We start from the raw sequence: 10,743 nt of genomic DNA on the forward strand, positions 1-10,743 counted from the left end.
CTTGAGGAAATAGCCTCTTTTGTGCTGAAAGCATATACACAATCCTCTGCTGTTTCTTGTGTTTTGATAACAAGTAGTGTTTTTCTAGAATGGAAAATATGTGTCATTCTCTTAAAGATTTATTCTAATCTTAATCTGAAAGTAATTAGCAGCTGCATTTCCTTATATACAGTCATACATTTTACCAATAATTTTTACTGCCAGGTCCAGGGGTACCATTTTGATCCGCATGCCAGCTTTTCCAAAAGGTTATCCATGATGATAATATCTTTTATATTTGGGTTATTTTGAGTGCTGCTTTTTACTTTTTACTTAAGAAATGTATGAATTTACACTTAGAATATTGGTTTACCCCATTTGATAGTTGTCATATGACAAGATATAATCTCAGAGCTTTCAATCAGTAGAAAAAATACACAAGGCAGAAAGTCCAGAAAGTAATGTAAAGGAAGTTTTAAAATGCAGTCCCATAAGTACTGTCTCAATCAGGAACTAAATTAATATGTGATGTAAGGACTGTGTCAACTTCTAGGGGCACACTGAGGATTTTAGTTAGTACTGACGTGACTACACCTCATGTTAAATACTGTACTTCCTCAAGGCTACCATTGAAGTGTTATTCAATTCATTTATTTATCTATTTTTCCTATTAGACTGTGTGCTCCTTGAGTGCAGGGTCTGTGAAAAATATTTAGAAGCAGAGCAACTAAAAGTCTAGTTTGAAAAATCCCTCTGACAAACTACATAATCTAGAAAAATTAATCTTTTGATATCAGTGTAATAAGCTATAGAAGAGGAATAGCATGGTCCTTTTTGTAGTTTTGTAGTTATCATAAAGATAAAATGAAATACTATAGATAAAAGTAAAGTAATTTGAAATGTAAAGAATTTATGCAAATGGAGGAACCATGAATGAAAAGACTTAATATTTGCCTATAAACAAGATTAAAAGGTAAATGGCGAATTGGGAAAAAATATTGGCAATACACAGGCCAGATGAAACATTGTTAATTAAATGAAATACATAAATTGCATTAAATATATAAATGCAAAACTACTATAAATATGGGAAATATTTAAAGTATCACTTACAATAGCACCAACAAATATGAAATGCTTACATAAAAGTTCAACAAATGTATGCTGAAAACTACAAAACACTGATGAAATAGCTAATAGAAAGAAGACCTACATAAATGGAGAGACATACTATGGTCACAGACTGGGAGAATATTTATTACAATGAACTTTCTCCCCAGATTGAGTTATAGATTCAGTACAATTCCAAATAAAATCTCAGCATTCTATTTTTGTAAAAATATACAAGTTGATTCTAAAATTTATATGAAAAAATAAAAACACTGAAATACTCAAAACAATTTTGAAAAAGAAGGTTGAAGAATTCCTACTACTTGATTTTAAGACTTATTGTAAATTGAGAGTAATCAAAGTAATATGGTATTGGGAAAAGTATAAATCCAGAGATAAATGGAGGAATTGAGTCAAGATATAGATCTACATGTGTATAGTCAACTGATTTGTTTGTTTGCTGTTTGTTTTACAAAGGTGAGGTGCTAGGGCAATTCATTGGAGAGAAGGTAGTCGTTTTAAACAAATGGTTCTGAAACAATGATCCATTTCTTACATCATAAGCATAAAGTGAACTGAAAAGGGATTATAGATCTGAGTATGAAACCTAAAGCCATAAAACTTCTGGAAAAAAACATAGAAGAAAATCCTTGCAACTTTAGGATAGGCAAGTATTTCTTAGATAAGACACAAAAAGTATGTGTCATAAAAGAAACAATTGATAAGTTTGACTTCATGAAAATTAAAGACATGTTCTTTGAAAAGCTGCTGTTGAGAGAATGAAAAAACAAGCCACAAACTGGAAAAAAAATTGCAAAACACATATCTGATAAAGAGCTGGCATCTAGAATGTGTAAAGACACATAACTCAATAATAAGAAAACAAACAGGTTCATTTTTTTTATTTTAAACAAACACTTGGTTTTTTTTGGGGAGGGGGCTTTTATTTATTTATTTGTTTTGGTATGCAGGCCTCTCACTGTGGTGGCCTCTCCCGTTGCCGTGCACAGGCTCCGGACGCACAGGCTCAGCGGCCATGGCTCACGGGACCAGCTGCTCTGCAGCATGTGGGATCCTCCTGGACCGGGGCATGAACCCGTGTCCCGTGCATCGGCAGGCGGACTCTCAACCACTGCACCACCAGGGAAGCCCCAGGTTCATTTTTAAAATAAACAAAAGATCTAAACACTTTTAAAAAGTAGATGTAGGAATGGCAAATAAACACTGGAAAAATGTTCATCATTATTCTTAGAGAAATTCAAATTAAAACCACAGTGACATATCACCACACACTTATTAGAATGGCTAAAGTGGGAAAAAAAAAAAGAGAAAAGGAAAAAGAAAACAAACTTGACAATATCAAGTACTGTCAAGGACATGGACCCTCTGGAACTCTTTTTTTTTCTTTAATGTCTTTATTGAAGAATAATTGTTTGCAATGGTGTGTTAGTTTCTGCTTTATAACAAAGTGAATCAACTATACATATATCCCCATATCTACTCCCTCTTGTGTCTCCCTCCCACTCTCCCCATCCCACCCCTCTAGGTGGTCACAAAGCACGGAGCTGATCTCCACGTGCTATGCGACTGCTTCCTACTAGCTATCTATTTTACATTTGGTAGTATGTATAAGTCCACGACACTCTCTCACTTCGTCCCAGCTTACCCTTCCGCCTCCCTGTGTCTTCAAGTCTATTCTCTATGTGTGCATCTTTATTGCTGTCCTCCTGCCCCTAGGTTCTTCAGAACCTTTTTTTTTTTTTTTAGATTCCATATATATGTGTTAGCATATTGTATTTATTTTTCTCTTTCTGGCTTACTTCACTCTGTATGACAAACTCTAAGTCCATCCACCTCACTACAAATAACTCAATTTTGTTTCTTTTTATGGCTGAGTAATATTCCATTGTATATATGTGCCATATCTTCTTTATCCATTCATCTGTTGATGGACACTTAGGTTGCTTCCATGTCCTGGCTATTGTAAATAGAGCTGCAATGAACATTGTTGTACATGACTCTTTTTGAATTACGGTTTTCTCAGGGTATATGCCCAGTAGTGGGATTGCTGGGTCGTATGGTAGTTCTATTTTTAGTTTTTTGAGAAACCTCCATACTGTTCTCCCTAGTGGCTGCATCAATTTACATTCCCACCAACAGTGGAAGAGGGTTTCCTCTTCTCCACACCCTTTCCAGAATATATTGTTTATAGACTTTTTGATGATGACCATTCTGACCAGTGTGAGGTGATACCACATTGTAGTTTTGATTTGCATTTCTCTAATGATTAGGGATGTTGAGCATCCTTTCAAGCGTTTGTTGGCAATCTGTGTATCTTCTTTGGAGTAATGTTTATTTAGGTCTTCTACCCATGAGCAGGAGCTCATGAGCTGCTTGTAAAATTTGGAGATTAATCCTTTGTCAGTTGCCTTCATTTGCAAATATTTGCTCCCATTATGAGGGTTGTTTTTTCCTCTTGTTTATGGTTTCCTTTGCTGTGCAAAAGATTTTAAGTTTCATTAGGTCCCCTTTGTTTATTTCTGTTTTTATTTCCATTTCTATAGGAGGTGATTCAAAAAGGATCTTGCTGTGATTTATGTGAAAGAGTGTTCTGCCTATGTTTTCCTCTAAGAGTTTTAGAGTGTCTGGCCTTAAATTTATGTCTTTAAACCATTTTGAGTTTATTTTTGTGTATGGTGTTAAGGAGTGTTCTAATTTCATTCTTTTACATGTAGCTGTCCAGTTTTCCCAGCACCACTCATTGAAGAGGCTGTCTTTTCTCCATTATGTATTTCTGCCTCCTTTATCAAAAACAAGGTGACCATAGGTGTGTGGGTTTATCTCTGGGCTTTCTATCCTAGTCCATTGATCTATATTTCTGGTTTTGTTCAGGTACCATTCTGTCTTGATTACTGTAGCCTTGTAGTATAGTCTGAAGTCCGGGAGCCTGATTTCTCTGGCTCCGTTTTTCTTTCTCAAGATTGCTTTGGCTATTCGGGTTTTTTTGTGTTTCCATACAAATTGTGAATTTTTTTGTTCTAGTTCTGTGAAAAATGCCAGTGGTAGTTTGATAGGGACTGAAATGAATCTGTAGATTGCTTTGGGTAGTATAGACATTTTCACAATATTGATTCTTCCAATCCAAGAACATGGGATATCTCTCTATCTCTTTGTATCACCTTTAATTTCTTTCATCAGTGTCTTATAGTTTTCTGCATACAGGTCTTTTGTCTCCTTAGGTAGGTTTATTCCTGGGTATTTTATTATTTTGATTGCAATGGTAAATGGGTGTGTTTCCTTAATTTCTCTTTCAGCTTTTTCATCATTAGTATAGGAATGCAAGAGATTCCTTTGCATTAATTTTTTATCCTTCTACTTTAACAAATTCACTGATTAGCTCTAGCAGTTTTCTGGTAGCATCTTTTGAATTCTCTATGTTTGGTATCATGGTATCTGCAAACAGTGACAGTTTTACTTCTTCTTTTCCTATTTGGATTACTTTTATTTCTTTTTCTTCTCTGCTGTGGCTAAAACTACCAAAACTATGTTGAATAATAGTGGTGATAGTGGACAACCTTGTCTTGTTCCTGATCTTAGTGGAAATGGGTTCAGTTTTTCACCATTGAGAACGATGTTGGGTGTGGGTTTGTCACATATGGCCTTTATTCAGTTGAGGTAAGTTCCCTCTCTGCCTACTTTCTGGACAGTTTTTATCATAAATGGGTTTGAATTTTCTCAAAAGCTTTTTCGGCATCTATTGAGATGATCATATGGTCTTTCTCTTTCAATTTGTTAATATGGTTTATCACGTTGATTGATTTGCGTATATTGAAGAATACTTACATTCCTGGGATAAACCCTGCTTGATCATGTTGTATGATCCTTTTAATGTGCTGCTGGATTCTGTTTGCTAGTATTTTGTTGAGCATTTTTTCATCTACATTCATCAGTGATATTGGCCTATAGTTTTCGTTCTTTATGACATCTTTGTCTGGTTTTGGTATCGGGGTGATGATGGCCTCATAGAATGAGTTTGGGAATGTTCCTCCATCTGCTATATTTTGGAAGAGTTTGAGAAGGATAGTTGTTAGCTCTCCTCTAAATGTTCGATAGAATTCACCTGTGTAGCCATCTGGTCCTGGGCTTTTGTTTGTTGGAAGATTTTTAATCACAGTCTCAATTTCAGTGCTTGTGATTGGTCTGTTTATATTTTCTATTTCTTCCTAGTTCAGTCTTAGAAGGTTGTGCTTTTATAAGAATTTGTCCATTTTTCCAGGTTGTCCATTTTATTGGCATAGAGTTGCTTGTAGTAATCATTCATGATTCTTTGTATTTCTTCAGTGTCAGTTGTTACTTCTTTTTTATTTGTACATTGTTGATTTGAGTCTTTTCCTTTTTTTCCTTGATATGTCTGGCTAATGGTTTATCAATTTTGTTTATCTTCTTCTCAAAGAACCAGCTTTTAGTGTTATTGATCTTTGCTATCATCTCCTTCATTTCTTTTTCATTTATTTCTGATCTGATCTGTATGGTTTCTTTCCTTCTGCTAACTTTGATTTTTTTCTCTAATTGGTTTAGGTGTAAGGGTAGGTTGTTCATTTGACATGTTTCTTGTTTCTTAAGGTAGGATTGTATTGCTATAAACTTCCCTCTTAGAACTGCTTTTGCTGCATCCCATAGGTTTTGGGTCATCGTGTTTTCATTGTCATTTGTTTCTAGGTATTTTTTGATATCCTCTTTGATTTCTTCAGTGATCTCTTGGTTATTAAGTAGTGTATTGCTTAGCCTCCATGTGTTTGTATTTTTTACAGATTTTTTCTGTAATTGGTATCAAGTGTCATAGCATTGTGGTTGGAAATGATACTTGATATGATTTCACTTTTCTTAAATTTACCAAGCCTTGATTTCTGACCCAAGATATGATCTATCCTGGAGAATGTTCCAGGAGCACTTGAGAAGAAAGTGTATTCTGTTGTTTTTGGATGGAATGTCCTATAAATATCAATTAAGTCCATCTTGTTTAATGTATCATTTAAAGCTTGCATTTCCTTATTTATTTTCATTTTGGATGATCTGTCCATTGGTGAAAGTGGTGTGTTAAAGTTCCGTACTATGATTGCATTACTGTCCATTTCCCCTTTTATGGCTGTTAGCATTTGCCTTATGTATTGTAGTGCTCCTATGTTGGTGCATAAATATTTACAATTGTTATATCTTCTTCTTGGATTGATCCCTTGATCATTATGTAGTGTCCTTCTTTGTCTCTTGTAATAGTCTTTATTTTAAAGTCTATTTTGTCTGATATGAGAATTGCTACTCCAGATTTCTTTTGATTTCTGTTTGCATGGAATACCTTTTTCTATGCCCTAACTTTCAGCCTGTATGTGTCCCTAGGTCTTAAGTGGGTCTCATGTAGACAGTATATACACGGGTCTTGTTTGTGTATCCATTCAGCCAGTCTATGCCTTTTGGTTGGAGGATTTAATCCATTTACATTTAAGGTAATTATTGCTATGCATGTTCCTATTACCATTTTAAAAATTGTTTTGGGTTTCTTATTGGAGGTCTTTTCCTTCTCTTGTGTTTTCTATCTAGAGAAGTTCCTTTAGCATTTGTTGTAAAGCTGGCTTGGTGGTGCTGAATTCTCTTAGCTTTTGCCTCTCCGTCAAGGTTTTAATTTCTCCATAGAATCTGAATGAGATTCTTGCTGGCTAGAGTAATCTTGGTTGTAGTTTTTTCCCTTTCATCACTTTAAATATGTCCTGCTACTCCTTTCTGGCTTGCAGAGTTTCTGCTGAAAGATCAGCTGTTAACCTTATGGGAATTCCCTTGTATGGTATATTTTGTTTTTCTCTTGCTTCTTGTAATATATATTTTTTGTATTTAATTTTTGACAGTTTGATTAATATGTGTCTAGGCATGTTTCTCCTTGGATTTATCCTGTATGGGACTCTCTGTGCTTCCTGGACTTGACTAACTATTTCCTTTCCCATATTAGGGAAATTTTCAACTATAATCTCTTCAAATATTTTCTCAGTCCCTTTCTTTTTCTCTTCTTCTTCTGGGACCCCTATAATTTGAATGTTGTTGCATTTAGTGTTGTCCAGAAGTCTCTAACACTGCTCTCAATTCTTTTCATTCTTTTTTTTTAATTGTACCCTGCAGTAGTTATTTCCATGATTTTCTTTTCCAGGTCACTTCTCCATTCTTCTGCCTCAGTTATTCTGCTATTGATTGCCTCTGGAGAATTTTTAATTTCATTTATTGTGTTGTTCATCATTGTTTGTTTGATGTTTAGTTCTTCTAGGTCCTTGTTAAACATTTCTTGTATTTTCTGAATTCTATTTCCAAGATTTTGGATCATCTTTACTATCATTTCTATGAATTATTTTTCAGGTAAACTGCTTTCTTCCTCTTCATTTGTTTGGTCTGGTAGGTTTTTACCTTGCACCTTCATCCGCTGTGTGTTTCTCTGTCTTCTCATTTTGCTTAAATTACTGTGTTTGTGGTGTCCTTTTCACAGGCTGCACATTCATAGTTCCCATTATTTTTGGTGTCTGCCCTCATTGGCTCAGTTTCATTCAGTGGGTTGTGTAGGCTTCCTGGTGGAGGGGACTAGTGCCTGTGTTCTGGTGGATGAGGCTGGATCTTGTCTTTCTTGTGGGCAGGACCCATTCCAGTGATGTGTTTTGGGTTGTCTGTGACCTTATTATGATTTTAGACAGCCTCTCTTTTAATGGGTGGGGCTGTGTTTCTGTGTTGCTAGCTGTTTGGCATAGAGAGTTCAGCACTGTAGCTTGCTGGTTTTTGAGTGGAGATGGGTCTTAGCATTGAGATCGAGATCTCTGGGAGAGCTTTTGATGTTTGATGTTATGTGGAGCTGGGAGGCCTCTGGTGGACCAATATCCTGATTGCGGCTCTCCCACCTCAGATATACAGGCCTGACACCCAGCCAGAGCATGAAAACCATGTCAGCCACACAGTCAGAAGAAAAGGGAGAAAAAAAGAAAGAACAAAAGAAAAAGAAAGAAATAAAGTTATTAAAATAAAAAAATTATTAAAAATATAAAAAATAAAAACTAATAAAAAAAGGAAAAAAGAAAGAAAGAAGAGAGCACCGAAACCAAAAATCAAATCCACCAGTGATAACAAGAGCTAAAAACTATATTAAAAACAAAATGGACAGAGAGAACCCTAGGACAAATGTTAAAAGTAAAGCTATACAGACAAAATCACACAAGGAAGCATACACATACACACTCACAAAAAGAGAAAAAGGAAATATATATATATATATATATATATAAAAGGAAGAGAGCAACCAAATCAATAAACAATTCTACCAATGATAGTAAACTCTAAATACTAAACTAAGAATAACATAAAACCAGAAACCAGTCAGTCACATACAGCAGACCACAAGTCTACAGTTGCTCCCGAAGTCTACCACCTCAATTTTGGGATGATTCTTTGTCTCTTCAGGTATTCCATAGATGCAGGGTACATCAAGTTCATTGTGGAGATTTAATCCCCTGCTCCTGAGGCTGCTGGGAGAAAGTTCCCTTTCTCTTCTTTTTTCTCACAGCTGTTGGGGTTCAGCTTTGGATTGGCCCCACCTCTGCATGTAGGTCACCTGAGGGCATCTGTTCTGCACCCAGACAGGATGGTGTTAAAGAGTAGCTGATTAGGGGACTCTGGCTCTCTCAGGCCATTGGGAGGGAGGGGTAGGGAATGCTGGGAGAGCCTGCCACAGCAGAATCCAGCGTGATGTTGCAACAGCGTGAGGCGTGTCATGTGTTCTCCTGGGGAAGTTGTCCCTGGACCACAGGACCCTGGCAGTGGCAGGCTGCACAGCCTCCCAGAAAGAGATGTGTGGATAGTGACCTGTGCTTGCACACAGGCTTCTTGGTGGCTGCAGCAGCAGCCTTAGCATTTCATGCCCATCTCTGGTGTCAGCACTGATAGCTGTGGCTCACTCCCTTCTCTGGAGCTGGTTTAGGCGGTGCTCTGTATCCCCTCTCCTTACACACCCTGAAACAATGGTCTCTTGTCTCTTAGGAAGTTCCAGACTTTTTCCCAGACTCCCTCCTTGCTAGCTGTGGTGCACTAGCCCCCTTTAGGCTGTGTTCATGCAGCCAACTTCAGTCCTCTCCCGGGGATCTGACCACCGAAGCCAGAGCCTCAGCTCCCAGCCCCCACCTGTCCCAGCGGGTGAGCAGACAAGCCTCTCAGGCTGGTGATTGCTGGTCAGCACCAGTCCTCTGTGCGGGAATCTCTCTGCTTTGCCCTCTGCACCCCTAATGCTGTGCTCTCCTCCATCGCTCCGAAGCTTCCCCCACACCACCACTTGTCTCCGCCAGTGAAGAGGCTTCCGAGTGTGTGGAACCGTTTCCTCCTTCACAGCCCCCTCCCTGAGGTGCAGGTCCCGTCCCTATTCTTTTGTCTCTGTTCTTTTCTTTTTTCTTTTGCCCTACCCAGGTACGTGGGGAGGTTTCTTGCCTTTTGGGAAGTCTGAGGTCTTCTGCCAGTGTTCAGTAGGTGTTCTGTAGTAGTTGTTCCACATGTAGATGTATTTCTGATGTATCTGTGGGGAGTAAGGTGATCTCCATGTCTTACTCCTCTGCCATCTTGAAGGTCGCAACTAGAACTCTTATACATTGTTGATGGGAATGCAAAAATGGTACAGTCAATTTGGACTACAGTTGTTTGTCAATTTCTTACAAAGTTCAATATACATTTACCATGCTCTGAAATATTTAGCCACAGGAAAAGAAAAAATATGTCTACACAAACATTTCTATATGAATAATAATGGAGACTTTATTTTTTTAATTCATAATCACCAAAACCCAGAAATAATCAAAATTTACAGCACCTGGTGAATGGCTAATACACTGTGGATATGCATAGAATGAATACTACTCAGCAATAGAAAGAAAAAAAACCTGATATATGGATAAATCTGAAATGCATTATACTAAGTGAAAGAAGCCAGATTAGAAAGACTACATACTGTATGAGTTCATTTATATGAGATTCTGGACAAGGAAAAACTACAGGGACAGAAAACAAATCAGTGATTAGTAAGGAGAAGAGTTGGGGGCGAAGAGAACTAGAGAGATTTTTTTTTTTTTTTTTTGGCTGCACCATGCAGCATGTGGAATCTTAATTCCCTGACCAAGGATTGAACATGTGCCCCCTGCATTTGGAGCATGGTGTCTCAATCACTGGACCACCAAGGAAGTCCCAAGAGAGAATTCTTTTCGGGTGATAAAACTACTCTATGTTTTGATTGTACTGATGATTACATGAGTGTATTCTTTTGTTAAAATTCATAGAAAAGGGAAAATTTCACTTTTTCTAAATAATATCTTACTTACCCTGACTATAAAGTATAATAAAATGATTTTTAAAAAGCAAATGACAAATTGGGCCAAAATATGTCTAACATGTGGGACAGCCAAAGGGTTATTTAATATATACAAACTTTTATAAATATATAAGAAAAAGATGAACATACCAATTTATAAATATCTAAAGGATTTACTCTAACAATTTACAGAATAAAAATAAAAGTAGCCTATTAACTTAAAAATGCCTCATTAATTTAAAAGACTTTGGAGGGAGATCAAGATCAGCCAAGATGGTGGAGAA

Source organism: Tursiops truncatus, chromosome 8 (assembly GCF_011762595.2).
Source record: "Tursiops truncatus isolate mTurTru1 chromosome 8, mTurTru1.mat.Y, whole genome shotgun sequence".
NCBI classification, from domain to species: Eukaryota; Metazoa; Chordata; class Mammalia; order Artiodactyla; family Delphinidae; genus Tursiops; species Tursiops truncatus.